Genomic DNA, 25779 nt, shown 5'->3' on the forward strand with positions numbered 1-25779 from the left:
GCGAGAAGAAAGCAACGGCTTTCACCGCTAAGAAGAAGAAAGCGCCGGACCCACATTTTCACTCTCGTCCCGTCCGGTCGTCTTGCCACTTCCCAGGTCCGGCGGCGGCGTCTGGAAAGGCGAAAGCGAGGTCCTCTCTGCGACCTGCGGAGGGATCAAGAAGAGCCGAGGGAGGCGAGCAGCGTTTTCCTCTCCCGGTGCTCACTCGAGCGCGAGAACGCGAGAGCGGCGCCAACAACAAAACAGCGCGCGCGGAGAAAGAAAGCACGTGCAGAGAAGCATCGGGAGGAGCTGGCGGCGAGAGGAGCGCTTGCCCGGTGAACGCTGGTTTCCGGATCATTCCGGCGCGTTCTGTCGACCTGGCGCTTACGCGTGTCGATGCCGAATCGCACCGGAGGCTCGTACAGATAAAAAAGAAACGAAAACGCAGCTTGTGATCACGACATACGTTCCGCCGATTCCTGTGGTCTGCGCGCCTGTCTTTTTCGATGCAGAAAATGAAACGCTGACTTTTTATACTGCGTTTGTTCTCGGCTGTGTGGCTTTTACGTTCGTCTTTTAGGATCCAGTTTCCGCAATAAACTATTTTTAACGCAAAGGAAACAAATCGTTGTCAATGTTTAGTTTCTTCATTAGACTGAAGAAGGCGCGTTCCGCTGCAGTCCCGAACAGCTAGGTTATCTTTATGTATGCCTTTTTTTATTTAAAAAGAAAACACCTATTTTTAACGTGGGGAGGGGTTGGGGGAGGTGTACACTATAAATATGCACCGAGTCTTTCGTCCTTAACCCAAGACTCTTTCCTACCGTTAGCATATCTCAAGATAGACCAAAAATTAGCGATATTACAATAACCGGTGTCTGGAACGCGGAAGGAAGCCAACAACCCAAGCGTTCGTTATGCTCGCGCCAAAGACATCGGTAGGACCAGTTTCTTTTAGTTCTGATGAAGGAATAAGCCCCGCCCCGTATTGGATGTCGTCAGATGATGAATATTTATGGCTCTCAGTGAACGATCCTAAGAGCTTGGGAAAGAGACAGAAAAAGCAGCACCGCAGCTATTTCCACGCTGGCCAATTGTGAACATGGACTCGCCTATTCACAGAGAACACGCGCGCACACACACATACACACACACAAATGCAGGAAAGAAAGCTGCCAATATGTAAATTCGCTTGCTTTCGTGAGTTCTTTATTTTCTTTGCCTCTTCATCACCCGCACTACGACTTCAGAAATTAGCGTCTGACGCCCGCAGGCTTTGTTTCGGAAAACAAAGCTCGAGCTACCATTGTTGTTTCGTTTCTTTGCCACCGCCCGGCACGCCATTTTCCCCGGGAGGACGCAGTTGTTCTAGAGACGCAAAATGTTTCGTGCATATACAGTACTCCTTCAATTAAGCGATTTACTAGACACTACAGAAAAATCCCTGTCAAATGAAACTTCTCTGAAGTGATGTTATTGTACAAAAGCTTGTAGGCACACTGGATTCGAAGAACAAATGATGAACATTACTGCTAGCAAAATTATGTTTTTACTGAGCGAGCGAGCGAGTGAGTGAGTGAGTGAGTGAGTGAGGGAGTGAGTGAGTGAGTGAGTGAGTGAGTGAGTGAGTGAGTGAGTGAGTGAGTGAGTGAGTGAGTGAGCGAGTGAGCGAGTGAGCGAGTGAGCGAGTGATCGAGTGATCGAGTGAGTGAGTGAGTGAGTGAGTGAGTGAGTGAGTGAGTGAGTGAGTGAGTGAGTGAGTGAGTGAGTGAGTGAGTGAGTGAGTGAGTGAGTGAGTGAGTGAGTGAGTGTCAACGCTACGCAAATATGATTGAGATTGATCTGTCGCATTTAAAAGTGGTGAATATAAGAATACAAGATACACCTGAACAAAAACTTGAACAAGGTCATAATAGTCGATGATTATGACAAAAGCAAGGCCCAGAAACCAAACAATTCTTACATTAAAGTTCTCGAACATAATAATTCATGGCAAAGCTATGTAGCTAGATGCTAAGTAATCTGAGTTTCCGTAAGTCATCGTTGCGAAAGCAAAAATACGAGATCACGAGCCTCATTAACAAATCACTCTTCTTCTTAAAGTAAAACAAAGGCATAAATAATAAATGAGTGTGCGCGGCCACTAAAATTCACAGACATCCCCAAATCAGTATATCTTTGACGAAACTGTTGAAACTTGCTAAGACTTTGTCTGAACTCTAGTTAAAACTGTGTCTTCACGTTTGAGTATAACCTTAGCCCAGTAACCCCAAAGTGAATATAAAATTGCTTCCTATCAGGGTGCCAAATTTTTTGCGTCTGCTGAAATTGAAAATTGTAGACGCAGTGAAGGGGCAGAGCGTGATGGCGGGCTTAGTTGTCACCGGAGAGACGACCTTGAAGGTGTCCCCTTGAGCGCACGAGGTTTCAACATTTCAAACAGCGTTGAGAGAATAGCGCTAGTGATAACAATGACAAAACAATGCCCTGTTTCAATCGGGGCTTACTTTACATTCTGAGTTTTTGTTTCTCTTCACTTACTTGGCATGATGCTAGTGCTTAAACGCTTTTCCGGCCACAAGTTTCAGATTTCTTGGTGACAGTCCTCCTCGAGAACCTAATCGGGAGAGGTGAGAAAAATAAAATGGAACGTACTTATTGGAAGTTAATTTGGTTTAATTTCATCACCCGTATTTTGTATCTTTAAATTCGCGGGAGTGGATTCAGCCATAAGTCAGTCGCCTTATAAAACTGGCGTCTCAATTTAGATGTGCATCGCGAAGGGATCCCACCGTTTACATTTTTTGCCATCACTCACATTTACGTGTAGTGTTCGCTTATATCCTGCTCACTGTTCCAAATGTTGTCGGACGTCATACGTCTGACGCCATTTCGCGGTGACACATGTATTACTGGTAGCCCGTATTAGGCTCGATAACGACAAGCACTGGTGTTCTTGGTCTGTGTATTTCTTCACGAGTAAATATATTCAGTGCGCAACACAATGAACAATATTAACCTTCAATTTCTGAATGTTTCTGCAGGCTTCATATTTTTGAAGTCATTGGAACAGTTCATATATTCTGCCCTAGAAAAGAGAAAGTTGTTTAGAGACGAACCGGCATTAAATTGTTGCTTTATTGCAGAGAACTCTCAAAGCTACAGTGGTACATTCTGCTCAATTACGGTGCGGCACAAAACAAGAAACACGAATGAATTAGTAGGCATCCTAATGGTTAAAATATACGAAAATTCCGATAGCTAAAATCAACGATAAAGTACTTAAACTTGGAAGAAAACTGAGCTTTAAACATACGAAAACGTTTTCCAGAGCTCACGGAACTGCACGTATGAATAAGTGAGCTACACTCCAAGATATAAAGCCTAAAGTGCAGGTTTACGTATGCGGCAAAATAAGTCTGGATAATTTTTGCGATGGACACCAAATGCAATCAAGCTTGTACCCGCGCGTGCGGGCTTGTCATCTCGTGAGGGGTGTAACTTGTAAAAATTATATGCAATGCCGCTTGCATCTCAACTGAGTGAAAATCCCCTACACATGCAACATCACTTTGTGTCTCGTTGTTCCCACTTGTTAAGAGAAAAAACAAACACCGACAGTGGGCTGTATAAATTATTTTGCTCAAGCAGTCAGCCTCCATAGAGCAACCGTTTCTAGCATCCACTGGAGTGCGGAATGAGAGAGGGTGAGAGGGCCGCATCCTCCAAATTTTTCAGCTCATGGGAGAAGTGAATGGATGAAGCCGCTCCTAAAGTCAAATAACGACTAGCAAAACTGATTTAACTGGCCCAGGCTATACTCCAAGCTTCGCACCTTCGAGGTCTGCTCTCACCACGACGATAGTTCTGCAGTAACCGTGACGGAAAAAAAAATGAACAAAATGACCGGATGATTTTGCGAAGCACCCCAACGGCACCCGGAAGTTATTGTTGCATAAGCTATAGGCGTGCATGTCGGCAAAATTATCGTGTCGATCGCATCTCTCTGTAACAGAGCGAGCGACGGAAAGAAGGGAACGATGGAGCTGCCTTCGAGAGCGGAAAGAACGACGTTGCCAATGTCGTCAGTCGAGGCGCGTCTTCGCCCCTCCGCTACTGGAGTCTCCGGTTCGGTCGCGTGACGTCACTGCCGTCCACATTGTAAGATAAGGTCTGCAGACAGTGCAGGGAGGGAAAAGGATAACGGCGAATGGCAACGGCAAAATTCTGACCCCTGTGTGCACCAAAAGGAACGAGAGGCGGCCGATGGCGCTGCGAAAGCGAGCTAACGTGAACAGTGAGAAGGTTAGAGCGGCAATATCGGCTTCTACATTGCACGAGGCACGTGAGATATATATATATATATATATATATATATATATATATATATATATATATATATATATATATATATATATATATATATATATATATATATATATATATATATATATATATATATATATATATATATATATATATATATATATATATATATATATATATATATATATATATATATATATATATATATATATATATATATATATATATATATATATATATATATATATATATATATAGGGTTTGGAAATGAGGGGCTCGTTAGGAAATACAGAAAGAAATGCCGGCAGTCTACAACGCCAAAGAAGGCATAGGGGAATGGTTAGAATATTTTTTACCGTTAGTGACGTTACGTTTTTCTTTTTTATTATTAATTACGTGACAAAGAAAGAAAGAAAAACACGCGCCCAGAGTGGGGACCAAACCCACGCCTTTCGATTAGATCTCGAATGCCTTACCAATTCGGCTATGAAGGAGAACACAGTCGCACAGGAGAACAAAGGCGTGGGTTCGGTTCCCACTCTGGGCGCGTGTTTTTCTTTCTTTCTTTCTGCTTAATATTTAAAAAAAATGTTTACTTCATTAACCGTAGTATAAAAAGAAAAAAGCCTAACCACACCCCTATGCCCCCTTCGGCGTTGTAGACTGCTGACCTATCTTTCTGTATTTCCTCAACGAGCCCCTCATTTCCTTACTATATATATATGGTCAACATAAAGAATTGGGAAAATAAGAAAGTGGAGAAAAAAGGCCCGCCAAGTGGGATCCGAACCCACGACCTCCAGAATACCGGTCTGGTGCGATAACCACTACGCCACCGGCGGGGCTACTTTGGCCTCCACTTTCTGGGGTATTTATGTTCAGGTGTTTCTGTTTCCTGCGCTTGGGGGTGGTAGCCAGCGCCACTCGGACTACTCGGGGTGAAGGGGACCGTCTTTTTAACCCCCGGGCCGTGACGCGAGCGTCTACGACATGTCGGGAGTGGTCGACCAGCTTTTAACCCTCTTAAGCTCCCTATGGCACCAAGACTGCCAGAACAGAGGCCCTCGCTATGCATGTCGCGAATCAGAATAGGAAATGAGGGGCTCGTTGAAAATAAGACAGAAATAAGAATTGGCAGTCAAAAAAACCTCGGGAAGCAAAGGGGAGGATGTAGTTGGTCAAGATAAAGAATTGGGAAAATAAGAAAGTGGAGAAAAAATGCCCGCCGGGTGGGATCCGAACCCACGACCTCCACTTTTTTATTTTCCAAATTCTTTATCTTGACCAACTACATCCTCCCCTTTGCTTTCCGAGGTTTTCGTGACTGCCAATTCTTACAACAACAACGAACATTTATTAAAAGGGATGGCTCGAGGAAAAGGAGGGAGGGATGGGGATGGGGAAAAGGAGGGAGGGGAGATGAAGACCTCAATAGTGTCCCAACATGGAGGAGTCCAGAACGAACCGCCAAAGTACGGATAAAGTCTGTTTGATGCGGCCCTTCGGACGGATCCAGTCCTCGTAAGCGAGTACCCAGGCAGGCCGATGTGTCTCACGTGGCCCTACGAGACCTATGCAGTCCCATACAAGGTGATGGATGGTTGGCTTCAGTGACTGCCCACATGCGTAGCAGACGTACGAAGGGTCGGATGGTGATGCCACCGCAGATGAAAGGTCTTCGGAAGCTGCTGCCATGGAATTGCCGCTCCTCAATTACCGCTCAAGTGCCTCAATTGCCGCTCCAATTCTTATTTCTGTCTTATTTTCAACCAGCCCCCCATTTCCTATTATGATTCGCTATATATATATATATATATATATATATCAGGGTGTCGAACCGAAAAAAATACCGGTTCGGTTACGGTTCGGGTTCGGGTGAAATAATTTAGTTCCGTTTCAGTTCCGGTTCGACAAAATCACGTACCGAACCGGTTCGCGAACCGATTCGATGAGTTGAATTATCACTGAAATTAGAAAAAAAAACATTTACTAGTTTAAAACGACCGTCAAATCAAAACACAAACAAAAATTCAAAATGCTTCTGTTTCCCAAGGGCAGTGGCGCAATTGGAAAGCAAACTTTAAACAATCACGAGATATTAGAAAAACATATGAAGTGGCGACGATTTACCACCTTCTTTCTCGCTCAGACTTTATGTTGTCCGAGCGACTATTCATAAAGCCACCGCCAAGAGATATGACGGTGGCATATATTTTCTGTCCTTTCTTTTTTTGTTGAAATCGCAATTTTCGCTATGCAATCGCCCATCACGCTAACACTGAAGCCCTAAATTTAGTCCTGCGTACTGGCGCGTTCAAATACCAGCGCTTAATACCAATGGCGCACATTTTTTTTATATTTGTAACAAAACAGAAAAATCCTACAACAGGCACATAAATACTACCAATGAATTAGAATATTTGGTCATCCTGAATAATTTGTTAGCTGTCACCTTATCGAATGTGTTATCCACACTTTTGCTAAAAGTAAACTTTAGTTAACGCTCAGTCGCTGCATTATTGCTCTTACCACAGCAATTTCTTTTGCGATACCGAAAGTGTGCATTACAATCAGTATGTCATCGTACCGCCTGAACCCCTACCATCGTTCCGTGTGCTACATTGCGGAATCTTATAACAGATAATGCGGTTACAAAATGAAAGGGAAATTTGACACGCGGAGCATGAGATGGGACTTTTTGGGTAGACGCTCTTTAATTCGTCCACAGCAGTACTCCCCTTCGGAACGGGTAGCAGTAGAAGCAATGTAGTGAGTTGGCCAAACGGCTTAGCAAACGGCTTAGCCACTGAGCAGCTCCTGCGGTCACACTTGTCAAGTAGTAATAATTTGCAGGTGTCGGACCTTTTAAACAAATTATGAAATACAAAAAGGTTGCACACATCGGTTGTGAGATTTCGCTGTTGCGCAGTGGAGCACTCCTGCAGCCTGATTGCTCCAATGAAGTCGAAGCTAGGGAAGAGCAAAGTCGCTTTATATCCCCTGCAAGCTGCCGAGAATGACATTTCGTTTGGTCAGCTTGCACTACGCTCGCCCCTCCAGCAGCAACAGACCATTGCTACAATGGTGCTCATTCATTTCCCCTGTTGTTACATAGAGCGTGATAGTGTTCAATTGTCTGGAGGGGAAAGTGCGCGAGCAAGTACGAAGTTGATGGTACGTGAACGAAAAAAAGGCCTGAATTGCATTGACTGTGCAATATCAACAACGGAGGGTCGAACCGTTTCGGCATGAACCGGTAAACGTTATTTCTTTTTTTCGGTTCAGTTCCGGTTCGGGTTCAGCGTGCTCAAAAAATAATGGTTCGGGTTCGGGTTCAGTTCCGGCAAAAATACCGGTAGGGTTCCGGTTTTCGGTTCGGTTCGGTTCCGGTTCGACACCCGTGGCGGCAGATGACACGAACCATGTAGCGATGAAGCGATGTATTTACATAATGGTGAAGAACTATTTACATCAAGCCATAACAGAGCCCGGCCTGTCTGCGCCGCGCACACAGCTCTTCGTCGTCATCCTTGGTGGTGGGCCATCGCGTAGCGGGGATTGTCCCGTCCCGTCATATTACCTCCCCGGTCGATGACGACCGTCCCGGTCGACGCCGAGAAAGATTAGCGATTGAAGGCGGATGAGTGTTGAGAAGAAAAATGCAGTGACGAATCACTTGCCGCCACGGATGTCTGTGACGGCGTTGATAATGCCTGGTTTAGCAACAGCAATGGCTTCAACCATGGCGAAGAACCAAAGGTCCTGTAGCCACGTCGGACGGAAGCTCGGGGGAACACATGTTCGGATAGTCTCGGCATGGCTCGTTTCGTCTGGTCTTCATTCGGGTCTTTCGGGCTGGGGAAACGGGACGGGGGACATCGTCTTGTTCTGGTCTCGACTGGGCTGGGGCGGCCCGGTGCGGCTGCGTTGTCCTTGGCGGCTGCGTCCACGCCGATGCGATGCGATGCTCGTGCCAGGATGTGGACGCAGCCGCTGGTGCCAGGATTGGGATGATGAACCCTCACGCTCCACCAAATGTAAGGCGGCGGCAGATGACACGAACCATGTAGCGATGAAGCAATGTATTTACACAATGGTGAAGAACTATTTACATCAAGCCATCACCGAGCCCGGCCTGGCTGCGCCGCGCACACAGCTCTTCGTCGTCACCCTTGGTGGTGGGCCATCGCGCAGCGGGGATTGTCCCGTCCCGTCACAATATATATATATATATAGTCTGGAATCAAAAACTCACACAGAGCGCGAAAAAATAAGGTTAGTAGAGACAGAGACACACGAGAAAGACATTGAAAATAAAAATAAAAGTTTACTGACGTTTCAGGGAGAGACCTCTTTGTATTCTTCTTCTTTTTTTAATTGCGAGAGATTGTGTCCTACGGCATAACTTGAAATTTTAAAGGTACAACATTGGACCAGTTCCGCATAAAAATCCAAGAAGAGACCGGCACTGCGGTCCCCATATCCAACGCTTAAGATCTGGGGGTCTCACAGGATGGATATTTGTATTCTTCGGCAACAAGGTAAACACATGGCCAACTGACACGCCGCGTTGCCGACGGATTCAGGAGTGGGCACGGGCCGATACTCAGGTCTCCTGGCCGGAGACCTCACGAGAAGGGCATTTAGGGGGATTTCGGTTAAAAGTAGTTGTAACTCCAATTCAATAAAATTATTATAATGTCGGGGGAAGATCGTTATACCCTTTATAAATCTAAACTAAACCATATACAGCACATAATTGACTGAGCAGGTTTACGGGAAATCCCCGAAATAGAGCAAGTTTCTGCGAAGGAAAATTTTGGACTAGGACGAATTTGTCTTCATTTGCGAAGTTTCTGAGAAAGCTGTAGAACTTTCCTTTGTAGCCGTACGGGTACTTTTGAGTTGGATGCCAAGTTTTTCATCGCAATACCTAAGTATTTATTTTAATTGCTTGAAACCTTTAACCCTTACCCATGCTTTCTGTGGACAGCCTTTCCGTGTACAAAGTATCCCGCATAGGAAGAAGGTATGTGAAACTTGTGTAAATCTAAGAGCACCTTTCTTTACGTCAATATAGCACTACTTTAACATTTTACTTTAAATGTGCTGCACAGTAATGAAGCCTATCATTGTATAAACAAGCATACCGTGAAAACCTTCTGCACTGATTTGAAAAGAAAACGAAAGCGTAATAAGGTCAAATGATAAAAGATTAATTCAGCAAGCTGTGAAGAAAGTACTTCATCTTCCAGAATATTTCCTATCCGGAGATTATCCAGTGTAGCATGCGTCTCCTGCTCTTGCTTCTCGTCGACTTCTTTACCGCCATTTTTTACGATACATTCAGATCCCATCCTTTCGACTGGAGGAAGAAAAGCGAAGAAGAACGTTGTAACACGACCAACCTGAACACTTCCGTGTCATTCTTTTTTGCTCGTTCGCACACCTTTCCTTTACATTGAAGATACTTTCGCATTCACTATTTTAAGCAGTCACACACTTTTTTTTCTCACCACATCCCCCCCCCCCCCTCTTTCCTCCTCATTCATGACCCCACGTGTGCTCACGCCACGTAAAGACGAAACCGTCGTCGATATCCAGGAAACGTGGTCACGGGCAGTCGTTGCTGGGTCGAGCACAGACTCCGAACTGCTGCACTTGCAAACAAAAAAAGTAAAACCCAGCAAGCGGGGCTTATTCAGCTACGGTCGTCAAATCTCTCAAAATTGGCAATCTCGCGAAAACCCGCGGCGTATACGACGAGTAACCCACACAAAGGAAGACCCGCCCCTCACTGTATGCGCAGGGGGAAAGTCGCCGGTTCCTTCCACCTTCCATGTGGCTTTCTTTACTTCCACGCGGATGGAAGAAGAAAAGCATTCACGAGACGGGCTTCTTCCTGCGTTTTCTCCCGTCGTGATACCCCGTGCTCGCACGACGACCTCGTCGGCCGGCTCGTCCTTTCCACGTGCAGATCCGCGCGTACCTTATTGTCTTCTCCTCCGTATCGCGCGCGCGTTACTCTCGTCGAGACGCAGGCTGTACCGAAACGGTCGCCATTAACTTGACCTCTGCCTGGCACCCGGCACAAAAGGAGCGGCCCGCGCTTCCCAAGGCTGACCCAGATGAGCCGACGCCGCTGCTTTGGGATCCCCGCGGCGGCGGCGGCTGCCTGCCGACGCGACTGTGAGACGAACCGCGACCGTTCCCGTCTTCGCCGTTGTAACTGGTCCAGTGAAGACGTTGTGTGGCGGCCGTTAGCGGCGCCGCAGCCCATCTCGCCTCGGCTGCTTCGCGTGATCAGCGTGTGTCGGGCCCCTCTGGAAGCTTATGCAGGGATTGGCGATTACAAGTCGCGCGAAGATCTCTTTCTATACTACATCGGAGTTAACGAGTGCCAGAGCGGCTGGTGCTATATTCGGAGCCTGTAGCAGGACTAGACGCAAATGACTGTGTCGAGAATGATTTGCTGCTCTCATCGAACCGTAACTCGACAGCGGCGGGTGTTCGAAATGATTGTAATCAACGAGGGAGACTGTAGACTCCGCGGTGCTCGAAATATCAGCGAGGCTTTTTACGGACGCTCCGAATCGTTGCGTAGTTGTAACGATTTTAAATAAAAAAGGAAGCTTGTGTAGCTAATGGGGAGCATACAAGAACAGTCTCAACAAATACAACGCACATAAATATTAGTAAATCTACATTCCTCTACTATGTGGCAGTGTGGGAGCTTGCTCCCCATGGATGATCTTGCCTGATTGTTTTACCTGCACACAACGGGCAGCGGCATCCTCAAATCATCATCACCACCATCATCACCACCATCATCATCATCATCCCCACACCAACAAAACAACTACAACAACAACAACGACGACAACAACAACAACAAATATAGCCTACTTAGGTCAACGGCAGGACGAAGGCCTCTCCCATTGACCTCCAACCACTCCTGTCCCGAGCTTTTTAAGTCCATTCATTGCCCCAGGATTTCCTTATTTCGTCCCTCTATCGAGTTATTGACATTCCCCTTCTTCTGGTCCCGTCTGGGTGTATCCACTCTGTTACGCTGGTGATCCACAGGTTATTATTTCGTCTCACTACAGCGCAGAATATTCAATCCACTTCAGTAGAACACACTGCTGGGCATTTTGGTGCATCTTTGGTAAAAAAAAATTATAGCGCGGTAAAACAAAGATGGCAGAAAGACGACAAACACAAGCACTTGTGTTTGTCGTCTTTGTTATCCTTGTTCAGTCGCGCTCTAATTTTTTCAATCTACTTGTATTGGTGATCCCGTGATGTGTTTATACTTGAGCTGACTGCACGCTTGAGTTTCGAGAATCTTGATTAGGGTAGCAAGTTCTGTCTGACGAACGTAAAACATCGGTGTCTGCCATACCCCGTTGTTCTCCTGGTGATTATGTTCAAGTGCTTCAGAGTTGGGGTGTTTGCCGACCGGTGAAAACTAGGCACGCCGGCTTCTGTTTTGTTTTTTATATTTATGGCGAAAAATGTAAACGCCTGCGGGTAGAAATGTCGTCGCAGGTGAAAGGTCCCCAGGTAGTCGAAACTAATCTGTAGGCCTTCCATGCGACACACCTCAAATCCAAGGTGTCAGGTTGGTGCGTAAAACCCCACTGTGTGTGAAGCGTTGACTTCATGACTACAAAACTTGTTTACTTGCTGTTGTGTGGGTAGCAACCGCACACTTCCCCCGCTTGGTAACGTACACTCGCTTTCTTTCTTTCTTTCTTTCTTTCTTTCTTTCTTTCTTTCTTTCTTTCTTGCTTGCTTGCTTGCTTGCTTGCTTGCTTGCTTGCTTGCTTGCTTGCTTTCTTTCACTCTTTCTCTCTTCCTACCTTTCTCTTTTCTTTCCTCCTTCTTTTCGCTCTGTGTCAATCTCTCTGCGCGTATTTTGCAACTTCACAGTGCATTCCTAGTTACACAGTAGCCGACAGAGTAGGCGATGTGCTAGTAACCAGGCGACGACGTTAAAATGTCCACAATAATAACAATTATACTCATAGCTATAATAATACTAATAGAAATATTTCTAATTATAACGATGGCAAACCACAGTATTGCTTTTCTTTGCAATACAGAGTAGCAGGTCTGGCAAAGCCAGCTTCGGCCTCAAGGCCAGGTGGGGCTAGTCCATGGGGCTAAAAAGTATGGAGAGGAAAACAAACACATAGTGTAGCACAGAACAAAAACCGAATGCGGATATCGCGTTAAGTAGCAAGTACATGCCGTGTAACCGTGAACGAAAAAAAATGGCTCCAATCCACACTGCGAAGGTGGTTGGAAAGCGAAGCTTAAACGACACGACGCCCATGCGACGTCACATGAATTCACACACGTGACTCTACAAAGAGTGAAACGAGAGATTCTGCCAGCCGTTACTTGGTATTCGCGGGGTCGGTGTCCCGAACGCTTCAGTGTCGGCCAAGGCCGGGCTAAAGTGGTGGACGCCGCCGCCGTAGGCACTCCGTGCGTCGGCAGAAAGAAAACTGAGAGGAGCGTTTTTCGAAGGGTGAAACAGCGGAACCTAGGCATACTGATGTGCTAGCTCGGGGCTACACCACCCCGCGACACAAGCGTAGACACCGAAACAATTCGGCATGTGGGCTTAGTGATTCTCATTTACACCGATTAAAACTAGTTAGTTTAGTAATCTTCAGAATTGCGAGAAAGCTTAGAAACTTTTACAATCGCTATTCATGAGAACCAGTTGCTTCGCCTTTTGTAGTACCTGTTAAAACACAACCGAATTGGTATTCACCAACTTAGAAAACAGAGTCCCATTCGTGGCAAGCAAAAGGTAGCGTTTCTCCAGCGGCCAGATGACTGTATGTGGTTTGCAAATTTTCTTTTCCCGCCCTGCAAACCAATTGTAAACGTATTTTTGCCGTACGACCACTTCAGTCCATCGGGTCTGGGTTACTCAGGTAGTGCGCTCGAACAAGTTTATAATGCCGTGCGAAGGAAGCGCGCAATGAACGCGAAGCTGCGCCAAAACAGACCCAAAACAACCGTCGCTAAAGAAGACGAGTAAGCCGCACCCCCGACGCGCCCGCCGGTCAGCAGGCACCTCCGCGCGGGGAAAGCTGTTTAAATTCGCCGCGTGATCTACAGTGTGCTCTGTGAGTGAAACTAGGGTTGCCATTCTAGCCACCCTAGTGAAACCCTCCCCGACCCCCTCCCCCCACCCCTTTCTTCGTCACCGCCGCCTCCGCCGCGTTGGGAGTTTATTGTCCCGCACGCCGCGAAAGAACCGTAGGCTGGTACAGAGGTAGAAAGCTTTGCTTTAAAATTTTAAGCGAAACAGCGAAAAGATAAACGGGAATATGCAGGCTACTTAAAGAGAAGTCAGCGTGGCCTTTTGAGGTTTGTTTTTCTACTACGCACCAACATTTTTGGAGGGGAATAATTGAGTAATTTTGGCAGATCCACGCCTGAAATTTTGAAATTAGTATTTTTCAGTACACGCAAAACTTCGAGAACTAAAGTTACCGTGTATGCACGTTACTCAATCGCATAAATACGCTCATCATGTGTTATCTTTTGTCTCATTTCGAATAAGATGAGTATTTACTGTATGATTAGTACGAGACATGCAGCATTAAATGAACGATTGAGGACCGATGGTCACGTAGAAAGCAGTCAACCGGCAGGATTCTACGAGAGCTACAGATAACCAGAACGGCTGTGCATTCTGGAACAGTTACTTGCGGCGGTTCCATATACCAAGTGAGCTGGACATCAGCGGAGCAGCTCGTGACAGCCCCACGTGACATACCTTTCTTAAAAACACAGTCATCTTAACACGTATACCGTAGTCTAAGTTGCTTTCACTAAAATCATTCTAACCAGTATTTATCTTCACCGACAAATACAGGCTCGGTTAAGTAGTTCGGAAAAGAAAGACGCCACACACAACGACCCTCCCCCCCTTCCCCCGAAACGAAACCAAAATGACTACATAATAGCGGCGGAGCTCACTCAAGATAGCCTGCGCGTATACAATGAAGAGTTCCAACTAGAGATCCGGCCTGCCGCATTAGTGAGCCATATATATAACGAGTTACAAATAGCAGCTCAGTCAGCACACTGCCGGCCGCCGAGAGGCGTGAGTTCTTGTATGCGTGACGCCATAGAATGCGCGCACAATGCCTTGCGCTGCGGAGCAGTTCGAACAGCGGAACGCTCCCTTGGGAAACTGCTATGAAAGTTCCTTTCCGGCGTCGCTTTTGTTCGGATGACGGAAGCTCCCGCTGGGAAGCGACGCCCGTGTGTTTGCGCTAACGCCGGCCGTGAGAAAAAGTTCTGCTCGTAACTGCCGTTGTTTCGTAGTCACGGCAGTTCCGTACAGACCCTAGGCTTCTGACGCGCCCTTCTGCCTGGTAAGGTGACGAGAAGAAGCACAGCAACAAAAAAGACCCGGAGGCATAGGCGTTAAAGAAAAAATGGTCGCCATTCCGCCCTGCGATAGTGGATGTCCAGCGAAGCTGTTGAAAACCACTACACATGCTCATGAGGGAGGATGTTTCTCATCGTCTCGGCAGACTTTTCCCTTGTGCTTGTCTTCTCTGGCGGCAAATTCTGGGTCCTGCCTAGCCTGACCTAGCATGCGGTCGCCGTCTTGGGCAAGAACTGCTTCATTTCGTGACACTTGTCCTACCTAGCCTTCAAATATAATCTGTAAACTTAGTCTTTACCAGGAACCCATTGTTCAAAGTCGCCTTATTATACATCACGCGGTATGGAATTGTTTTGTGGTTTTTTTTCTTTACAGGAATACTGAGCTCTATGCAGCACACCTGATTAGCCTGACGCATGTGCTCGGCGTCTTGGGCGAGAACTTCTGGGTCCCGCCTGCGTTTTTTGTTCACGACACGAAATTTTCCGACCAAAGGGAGGCTAACAGCTTCGCTGCAAAAGTCTGGCCTTGTTTAAATAACCCCCCGGTGCATGGCAACACTAATAGTACAATGTTTCTCAATTTCCTCGGGTGATCACTTACTAAACTCGACCGTAGCTACCGACGGGTAATTGCTCTAATGGCTGCGGTAACGATAATAACTCTGTTCGCCAAAGCCACGAGTTGCATTCCATGGGTCCTTGCAGAAACGACTAACTTCAGCGATCCCAAAACAAAGAACAAATTAACTCATAAAAACGTTAGCAACGCTTTCCGAGGATGAGGAGGATCATGCGTAATCGGCTACACGTCCTTATAGCGATTACAGCATCGTCGTAAGTGCATCATCATCACGTACATCATTTTCATCACACTGCGTGGTCCAATTCACTCGCGTCTACGCATTTCTTAAAAGAGTAAATTGAATATATTATTTTCACTTTTTCAGGCAATACCCATTTTATTTTGGTGCTGGAATGCTGCAGAATTCTTCAATTCCAGTACCTAAAAAGCAATGCCTTCTGTTCTATCATGCAGCTAATTTTATGTCGATAGAGCAGGGCGTTTTGGAAGGAGCGGAGGCCGGCTTAAAACACGCCTTTAGCCTGGTACTCCACAATTGAGAAGGGGTATATGGTGGAAAGAGAAATACAGGATGGATGTGTGGAGGGAGTAGATGAAGACTGACAGAAGAAACGATGTAAAAAAGACGAAGAAATACTTTAATTGGAAGGGAAGGCTCTACGCCCGGTTGGAGAGAGTGTTGGTGGTAAGTTTTAACTAAGAATTTTAATTATCCCGGAGGTGGCATAACGAAAATGACTACTCATACACTTTTCCCGCTTTGGAAACACGTGAAACAATTTAGCCTTCTTAAAGCGTAGTATCCTTTGGCGAGTACCCCCACAGCCAGAACCGTATAGCGCCCTGCCTTTCCCCAAAAATGCATATTTCGCGGAAGTCCCGTTTGTACTGGTTCTAATAGCGTAAGTGAAGATAATTGAAGACAAAAATTTTGAAAAACAAAAAAATAAACATAAAAAATTACGAACAATGGCGAACCGTATAACTGCCTGCATTTCCACCTTAATGCAGATTTCGCGGAAGTCCCATTTGTACTGGTTGTAATAGCGGAAACGAAGATAATTGGAGGAAAAAATTTTGAAAAACAAAAAACAAACATATAAACAATTACGGACAATGGCGAACCGTAGAACTCTCTGCATTTCCACCATAATGCAGATTTCGCGAAAGTTCCAAATGTAATCGTTATAATAGCGTAAATGGAGACAATTGACCGAACGAACGTTGGAAAAACTAAAAAAATAGCACAAATATCAATAAATTACGAAAAATCGCAAAGGGTATAACGTTCTGCATTTCCGCAATGATGATGATTTGGTGAGAGGTTCACCAGAAAAGAGGTTCACCAGTAATCGTTAAAATAGCATAAATGGAGATAATTGGTCGAACAGGATTTATAAAAACCCCAAAAATTGGCTGAACGAACTCACACTCAAGACAAGCAAAATAAGAATGCTACGTATTAGTAGACAATTCTCTGAATCTCTGCAGATTTTTTTTTTATTTCTGAAAGAGAGACAATTGACAAATATTTAACGGGGATCTACGTTCGCCGAGCGCATAATGTGATATGCCCCCAGTTGGCCGCACTTATCGTCCTTTTAATCTTTTTATCATTATTCACTGCTGATTGCGCTTTGCGCATGTGTCATCCCCATCGTAACCATCACCACAATCATCAGCGTTATCAGCCTTCTTGTGTTCAGTGCAGTACAAAGGCATCTCTTATACACCTTCAGTCATTCCTGTCTTGCGATGCCCCAGTTCATTTTTTTGCCTCTGGATTTTCTGACTTCCATTGACTTAATGGTGAATAGAGAACAGCGGCCACGCTGTCTTGTATGGCGCACGCTCTGCAACGATTGCTGCTGAACCCCGGTGAACTTCCTCCATGCCTCCTGGAGTGCGCTTCTGTCGCCCTGCTCTCGCATCCCGAACGCGTAGCGGCGCGCGAGCCATTAAAGGGCAATTCTTCGTGTTCCCATTAGCACACGAATAACAAGTTCCGTCGGAGAGGCCGCCTCTCGAACGACCCTCTTAAATATAGCAGCGGCTTCGAAGGCACTTGACCGGGCCGGTATAAAGGTGGGCTTCAACCGACGGAAATAGCAACTCGAGCGCTCTACATAGCGGCCGGCTATTCCTTCAAATTACCTCATCTTACACGGCTTTGTAGCCTTTAGCAGGCGTTCCGTTTCCTTCTTACCTGTGTTATGAAAAACAACGGGGTAATCCGTCATCTGGCTCGCTCCTCTGACGTAACCAAAGCAGAGGAAAGCACCTGTTTTTTTCTGCCCGGTCGCTTCTTAAATAACACCTGAGAGAACCACCTATTATCCTTCTGGCAAACTAATTCGGCGGTTTTGTCATGGGCGTGGTTTTCCTAATAACCCCGACTCCCGTAGTTGTGTTTGCGGAATCCTCAGAAAGTCATGAAAGGTAGCCGCGCTGAAACTTAGTTTTTTAGTAGCTTGATCGTTCACACTAAACTTTTTTTACAACCTGTTTGGCCGAAAAGGGTGTAAAAATCTTGTCCCATGGCTAACACCCTTAAAAGTTGTTTTGGCAAAAAAAGGGTGTACGGATGAAAAAAGAGTGTTGAGCTCAACACCCTTAAAAAAGGGTGTTGAGGATGCTCAACACCCTAATATAAGGGTGTCATACGGCATGTGCAGTTGCAGTGTGATTCGGCGGAGCGCGCAGCATTCAACACTCAATACGCACAAGTTACGGTTGGAACACAAATGAATTGAGCAAGAAAAGCAACGGGATGCAAGCGGTACAGGCAGTGCATACTTACTTAGTAATACATGTGTTGTTCTTGCTTTTATATCCAGCAGAAGAGGAAAGCCCCCCGGTCGAGTCGGTGGGCTTGTCGCAAAAAAAAAACAGATATTTTAGCGCTAATTTTGGAAGTGTGGATTTTACTATGAGAAAATACAAATCAACGCGGGGATTTGCAAAAACGTTTTAATCACGAGGTAGTTTTTGTGTTTCATAACTTATAGAATTTTATTAAATGCCAAACAAATCTTTCCCGCTGGTACACCATTCAAAAAGGGTGTTAATTATTTCAACATCCTTTTTCCCAGAAAGCTGTAAAGCTACAAATTAGGGTGTTCGAAACTAAGAAAAAGGGCGCAAAGAAAAAGGGTGTAAGATAAAGGGTGTAAGAAAAGACCGCCAACTAGGAAAAAAGGTGAAGGGACCTCCAAATTTGGAGGCATTTTGTACCTGTTTACACGGGTGGAATGAACATATTCTACAAGCGGGGAGTGTTTTGTACCTCACGATGTTCAAAGCAATAAGAATTGGCACATTTATTACTGGTGAAACTCTTTAAGCTTGAACTAGTTTCGGTGGCGTTAACAAAAAAATCAAAGAAAAAGACCTGTAGCTCCTGTAAAGGACGCACCACCGCAGAGAGGGTATTATAACAGTAAAGTCGGCTTTCGAGCTTGTTAGAGTGTGAGCACAAGGGACGTATGCGTATGCACACCTCCTACTATACCATTTCAAAGGTACTAATATTTTTTGGATTCTAAAAGGCAAAAAAAAAAAATTGGCGCAGCTTTCAATAGTGGTGCAAGGCTGGAGAACCAGCATAGCTGGGGGCCGACCTAGCTTGTTTCCCCCTTGGATCCCTTGGCAGGGGGGGGGGGGGGGGTGGACACTGGAACAGCCTTCTAAAATCCGGTTAAACTTGGTCTCACCCATCAGCGGGCATCCTAGCTTAGCAAGAACATTGCAAAGCCTAGCAAACATAACAAAACTTAGCAAAACCGGAAGAAACTAGGTCGACGCACAGCTACGCTGTTCTTTTTTCCAACTGAACACCTATTTCACACCGTTTCAACAACCTATACAGAAAGCCAAGCGTATTGCAGTCACCCTTTTCGCCACACGACTATAGTCTTTTTTTTTTAATTTTGAAGGTTCAAGTTTGTGTTTCACGTGCCAAAGCTAAACTTGGGGCATGAGGTGCACCACATATGGAAACGCGCGATCATTGCATACGAGCAATTATTCTTTTCTTGCGTAGGCAAATTTCTTGCGAGTAGAGGAGTATAAGAGCGGATGTCTTCTTCTTTACAGTGTTATTTGCGTCCAAGCACGGCCTTATTCAATGAACAACTGAACACCTTTTCCACACCCTTTCAACACCATAAGAAAAACCAAGGGTGTTGAAGTTGATCAACACCCTTTTTTTTTCGCACAAAAAGGGTGTAGGGCTAGGAAAATGGTGTATCATAAGTGTAAAAAGGGTGTAAAGGCCTCCCAATACCCTTTTTCTACTTATGCTGCACCCTTTTTGGCTAAAAGGGTGTAAAAAACTTTAGTGTGTTTGTCAGCCGCTCTTCATTCCTTACTTTCACTATACCTTGTAATTTGCTTGAGCGCTAGCTTCGTCCTTCAGTACAAGAGGGCAGCTTCGAGTGCAATGCTAGGCCGTGTTGTCATGAACAAAGGCCACCCGTCTCCGTTATTTTGGCGAATAAGGTGACGGCTAGCAACAGGGGCGTAGCCGGGGGGTGGGGGGGTTGTTGTCAGAACACCCCCGAAATTTTATCTTCATCTCCCCTCCCACTATCCTTTCATCCTGTTTTCCCCCATGCAATTTACACATCACGCCGATATATTAAAAGAATTAACTTGGATAGGAACAGTGTCAGTTTGCTGGCCAAAATGGTTACTGGAAAGCTTAAGTGCACTGTTACTGTTTAGGTGGATGCTACTATGAACGAAGCATCTAACTTATTGGCTTCATTAAAGCAGAAAAATGACTTTGACATTGTTTGGGCGCAGGCGCTCCTTCTTTTCTTATTTTTTATTTTTGCCAGAGGCGTATAATGCCCCCTCAAATATATTTTTGGCCACACCCCTGGCCCGCAAGTTTGATCGCGGAAAGTTGCTTCCGCCTAACCATTGGGGAGCGTGATGTGGCTGACGAGCCGTGCCGGTTTTCTTCGTCTCAACCGAAGTAAAGCAGGTGTCTTGGTTTTCGAGATAGTAATAAATTATGTGAAATAGAGCGTATTCTAGAATCATCCAATGGTTCCACACGCTGATTCCATTTTGGCACGGCATCCAGCTTTGCATGAGTTCCAGCTTTGCTTTCCCAGATAATACTGAGCCCTTCATTTTCATCCTTATACATTCGTAGCTGATATAGTTTACTGTGTAAACTAATTTATTCGCCCCCTTGCGTCGTCTTTTGTGCGTGTGGAGCTTTCTGGCGATGTTGGTCCTACTGTACCACGCATGTTGCGAATATCCAGTGTGTTGCGAAGCGAATAATGTGGCAGCCTCATGCTGTGGCACGCATTGCTGCGACGAGTTCATTCTGTACCTAATTTTTTGACTGACCGACGTACAGGGCGTCTCATTTTTTTTTTTAAATTTGCCACATCTTTTAAAAATGGCAGTTGACCTTCCCGTTGGAAAATTGTCACACGTATAAAATACAAAAGTGAACGTTAATTACTGTATAACCCAGCAAGCATTGATGCGAGCAAAGATCAAGCGAACTGGCATTTCAAGTACGGTGAATTCTATGCCGATCCCTCCCTCTCCCCCGAGTGAGTATGCACTGCGCGTTTGGATGTTGGTGAGGATCTTAAACAGTTTGGCTGATTCCCGGTTTCGGTTTTCACACCGCATTTCGGTTTACCCACCGCTAAACCACCGCGCGACGTGAAAACGTGCTCACCTGGGGTATGTCCAAAATAGTTTGTATTCGTGCAGAGAATGACGATCATGGTAGCGTCGTGTAAACTGCGCATTAAGCAACTATCCACAACCTCCTTCTCCTATACCGTTGCCTACGCCGCATAGATGGGGCAAATGGCTGCGGCTATCTAGGTATTTTTTTCTTCTAAAAAAAGTATAATAATATGCAGTCAAATGGCTAACCTAATTGATGCACTCTTTTTGCTTTTAACTCTTCACCAAGAGAGCTCCGGTTTAAGTACAGCTTGACGTTGAAATAGATATAACACACAACAACTTTTTTTTTTTTTGGTGTCTAAAATGTATACCTTGGCCCTAACGAGTTTTGATGGTACCATGTTTCCACCTTCCCAACACCCGAAGATAAGCAAGCATCCTCCTTTGTGGCGGCCTACCGGTCCCAAGATCTGGGTTACGACACCTGCCGCTCGTCCCATGGACATCCGCCGAGACAATTCAGGCTGCATCGTCCTCCGCAATCCCGCTAGGTCCGCTCTTGTCTGACAAACGGCGAACGCTCGAGGAAGTGCAGCGAGGAGCGCGGCCCCCTTTCTCAGTCGCCGCGCCGAGCATCCGTCCGGGAAGTGAGACGCGACCATTATTATCGCACGGGGGTCCATCGGGCAGCCGGCGAGCGTCCGAGTGTCGGGCGCTCGAAACAGTACTGCAGCGGATCCTTGAGCTACCAGCTGCGTACAATGCAATGCAAACAAAGCCGTTGCTGTGTGGGCAATGTAGGTGGGCAATGGGTGGGCAATCCCGGCCGCAGCGGCCGCTTTTCTGATGGAGGCGAAAAGCAAGAAAGTCCGTGTGTACGAGATTTCGGCGCACTTTTAAAGATCCCCAGGTGGTGAAAATTAATCTGGAGCCCTCCACTACAGTGCGCCTCATCGCCTGCGTTGCGTCGGCGCGTTAGACCATTCAATCAATCAATCAACCAATCAATCAATCAATCAATCAATCAATCAATCAATCAATCAATCAATCAATCAATCAATCAATCAATCAATAGGGTGGGCAATGTAGCGCACGAAGGCGGAAAAAAAACAAGAAAGAAAAGACACCTTGGCGGGTCACCATGGTATGGGAAGCATGCATTGGCTCAATTGGGAAAGAAGTGTTCGCCGAAAAGGATTGTTAATTGATCCCGTTGCGAATGTGATAAGTCTTAATGCGATAACTACAGGAATGTATTTCAACGAGACTCCCACGGCAGCAATGCACCGTGTAGGCATGTCTAAAAAGGGTATGTACTTCCTATGAAAGAAAAAGTCGGGTTCAAATTGTAATAGCAGTTGTGACGCATTAGGCCGAGTGCAATTTGGCATTCTTACTGAGTATGTCTGGGGGCGCGCCGTGCGGCTATGTGTTTAAGAAAATCTACATTAAAACGAAAGCTACTATAGTTTTCCGGGACCGTCAACATCTTGACCAATTTTTATGCCACGATGGGTGATGAAGATAGCAGCGCTATAACTAGGAAGGTGGCTATCTGTGTTCGTATACTCCTGTAGTAATTTCGACATTGCTGAGTAGACAGATTTTGTGTGTATACGTGTATGTCCGTATGCAATGGTAAAGTTTTCTCACCCGTAGTCGCATGACTTGCTTTCTGCAGTATAGAAGCCTATACGTGGTGGTTTGTGTTTGTCAACAAGCTAATTCGGTATGCATAAAAAATTAAAATCTTCGTTTATCTTCTCTCTGCCTTTATGTTTGCTTAAAATGGGCCTCAGGTTTTGTTTTTTTCTAATTTAAAAATGTTGACATGTAAGGACGCCCCCTACGCTCGTGTGGAGGAGAATTTAATAGGGTGGTTATGTTCTTTCTGGTTCTGAAATCTGCGGTTGCTGCAACGCATTCGTGGATAAACGATCACCACGAGCTTCCGAAGGCTTCAAAAGGATGGTGCAAGCAACGTAACACAGGAAGGACGTCGAAAAGCTTGCTGGCAGTTCATGATTTTCTCCGCATATGAAACCATATAAAACAAAGACATCAAACGAACAATTTACAGCGCTGTCTAGGTACGTTATGACATTTACCTGAAACATTCGGATCACTTCGCATGGTACGGGACTTAAATAAAACTGAAATATAGGTCAAATAATGTTCGCCCTGCTTTCCCTCGACATTTTCGTGCATCATCACTGCTTGAATGACCTTGTCGTGTTCTAAATATTGAAATAACGCTTCCACATTTCGACCAGGCTGCTTCCTGGTTGGCCACGTCCACTTCGGTCTAGATTTCCAACAACGGATAAACCGGGAAGGGATTTTGACAGCGATGTCTACCAGGTTGATTGGGCTAAACAGGAGACATTACATCCCCTAACGAACTCTTTCCCTGCCATCTATGTGTGAGGGGAGCCGCTACTCGAGAATCCCGACGTGTTTTTTGAGGCTCCAACCTTCCTCGCCTTTGACACGAACGGAGGAAGGAAGGAAGATCGTGTCAGTCGCGCGGAGGAGAAGCCAAGCCGAGTCAAGCGCGAGAGGGCGCAATTGTTGCGTCGCTCAGGCGTGGCGGGGCTCGGGCGCGCGCAGAATAAAAGGTCTCCGGGGTGAAGAAAACGGGTGGGCGTGAAAAAGCAGCGCCGTCATATCGGAGGAATCCAATGACCGCGGCGTATATACCCGGCAGGGCACCTCGAAATAGCCGGGCGGGCCGGGCAGCGAAGGTTGACAGCTCGTCAGGTTAAGCGTTCCTCGACGACGGTGGGGCCCAGCAACGGGACATTTCCTGCGTCGGTCAAGCCCACTCCGCGCTCGCGCACTTCGCTGAAGCTTCTTCTTCCTTCCCTTTATATAGCTGCCGCACACGCCAGGCGCCGTTGAGGAAAGTTAGCGGCCGCCGACGACTGGGCCGCACCTGCTCGGGTTTTTGAGACGCTTATAAGCTCTCCTCTGTGTCCCCGCTTATGATCGCTGTTTCCGTCGTCGCTGCCGCAACCGCAACGTTGTCTCGTCAATTCTCTATGCGGCGCGACCTTTCGACGCCTCGTCACGTTTTGCTTTTCTGAGTGTTGAGCACGTTTCTAAAGCCCCTGCCGAGTGTTAGTCGTTTTGCCTACTCGCCCTGCACACTTACTCCCCTCTTATTCGCCTTTGTGAGTCCTTTCTTTTCCTTCTTCCTTTTCTATTAACGATCACTTTCCCCATCCTTAAAAACTGATATTTGTGTAACGCTTGCGGTGGTCGTAATCATAGGGCTGAAAACACAGCGAGCGCCGTTTTTTGGGGTGAGCGGGGTCTTTGGCGGGGTCATCCGTCATAATTTTCCTTTCCTTGAAACTTTGCTGGGTGCACCTGTTTTTTGCGACCACAGGAAGGAATGGCCCTTTTTTTATTCCCCTTCTTTACATCAGCGAGCAGGTTTTCTTCTGATAATATGGAAAGCTGCGCGCTTATGCCTCCGAAGTTTGTGTCGCAGTAACACGAAAGGGGTTCTCAATGCGACGCCTTGGCGTGCCAGGGAATTTCTAGCGCTGCTCTCTCTCTCCTTTTTTTAATATCTCACTCGAAACTTTAGCATGGTAACCATGATTCGAAGCGCAACAAAAAACACGCACGAAGAAACAGAGTAGACAAGACAGGCGCTATCTCGTCTACATTAGCGCCTGTCTCGTCTAATCTGTTTCTTCGTCCGTGTCTTTTGTTGCGCTTCAAATCATGGCAACTATACACCAACTAGCCCAGCAAGAAGTTCTTTTGTAGCATGGTAGTAGACTCGACATAACAAGGCCTGCGTCACTTGCAGCTTAACGATGTGTAACAGTGTCATTGATGATCGGGGAGACGGTCAGCATCTCTGGTTAGAGACATATATTTGATGGTTTTCAGTTTCTCGGTTTCTAGATTTTTTAGTTGCGGAGGCTGCATTGCTAATGGAGGCAAGATAAAAAAAATGTCTGCGTGAACGAGGTTTTGAAGCGCGATGAAGATTGAAATAAAAGACGAAAATATTCGATGCCCTCGACATCAGAGCTGCTCATATTTATTCCAGTCTTCGTTTTCCGCTCAGAAGCTGCAACTGGGAAAAGGGACGCGACGATGTGAAGAGCTACGGCACGGTCCATGTGGTGCTTACATTGAAGCTTACATTGCGTTGGCTTCCCCTGAAGGAGCAACTAGTGCCTGCTCACTAAGTTAGAAGAAGGTTTGTTGTATTTCTTCAGACATTTATCACAAGCGTTTTCATGATAGGGGAGATCAACCTTGAGGCGTTCATTTGTAAAGTACTAAAATTTGACCTTGAATTAGGAGGATGAACCACTGAACAATTTCGTGAGGTTTCAATCCTTAAACTTGGCCGAAGCTGCTGTCGTTTCTACTTACCTCTCCAGCGCTTCCATCGTTTCAGGCGCATCGCTGAATGTCACAAGTGTTTGAGTTGTCCGTTGCCTGTATAAATTTTTCTACCATAATATACATTGGTATATTTCGAGTTTTGGCCACCCTGTGTTTGTTGATGTATCTGGGCTGAATCACAAGCCACTGTGTCCAATTTGTGAAGCAATTTGGGAGCTTTTCTATTGATTTTTTATTGTTTTTTTTTATTCCACGAAAAAGACTTTTAAGCTCGGCTGTTCATGGATGCGTTTTTTTTTTTGTTGTTGTTGTGCACTGTAATTTCAGTAATTACAGTATCTATGCTTGTGATTCATGCGTATCATTCGTGTATTTGCACTTCAGCAATTATGGCTGTGTTGTCGTTTGCCCATGCTGTC

The 25779-nt window shown here is 45.9% G+C and overlaps 1 protein-coding gene across 5 annotated transcripts in view; it reads left to right on the forward strand.

The window, feature by feature from the left end:
- The window catches only part of Srrm1 (Serine-arginine repetitive matrix 1), a 310368-nt gene that overhangs the window by 30110 nt on the left and 254479 nt on the right, over positions 1 to 25779 (forward strand). The window lies entirely within an intron of this gene.

Source organism: Haemaphysalis longicornis, unplaced genomic scaffold (genome assembly GCF_048455015.1).
Source record: "Haemaphysalis longicornis isolate Haplotype H1 unplaced genomic scaffold, Haemaphysalis longicornis Haplotype H1 scaffold_9, whole genome shotgun sequence".
In the NCBI taxonomy this organism is placed as follows: domain Eukaryota; kingdom Metazoa; phylum Arthropoda; class Arachnida; order Ixodida; family Ixodidae; genus Haemaphysalis; species Haemaphysalis longicornis.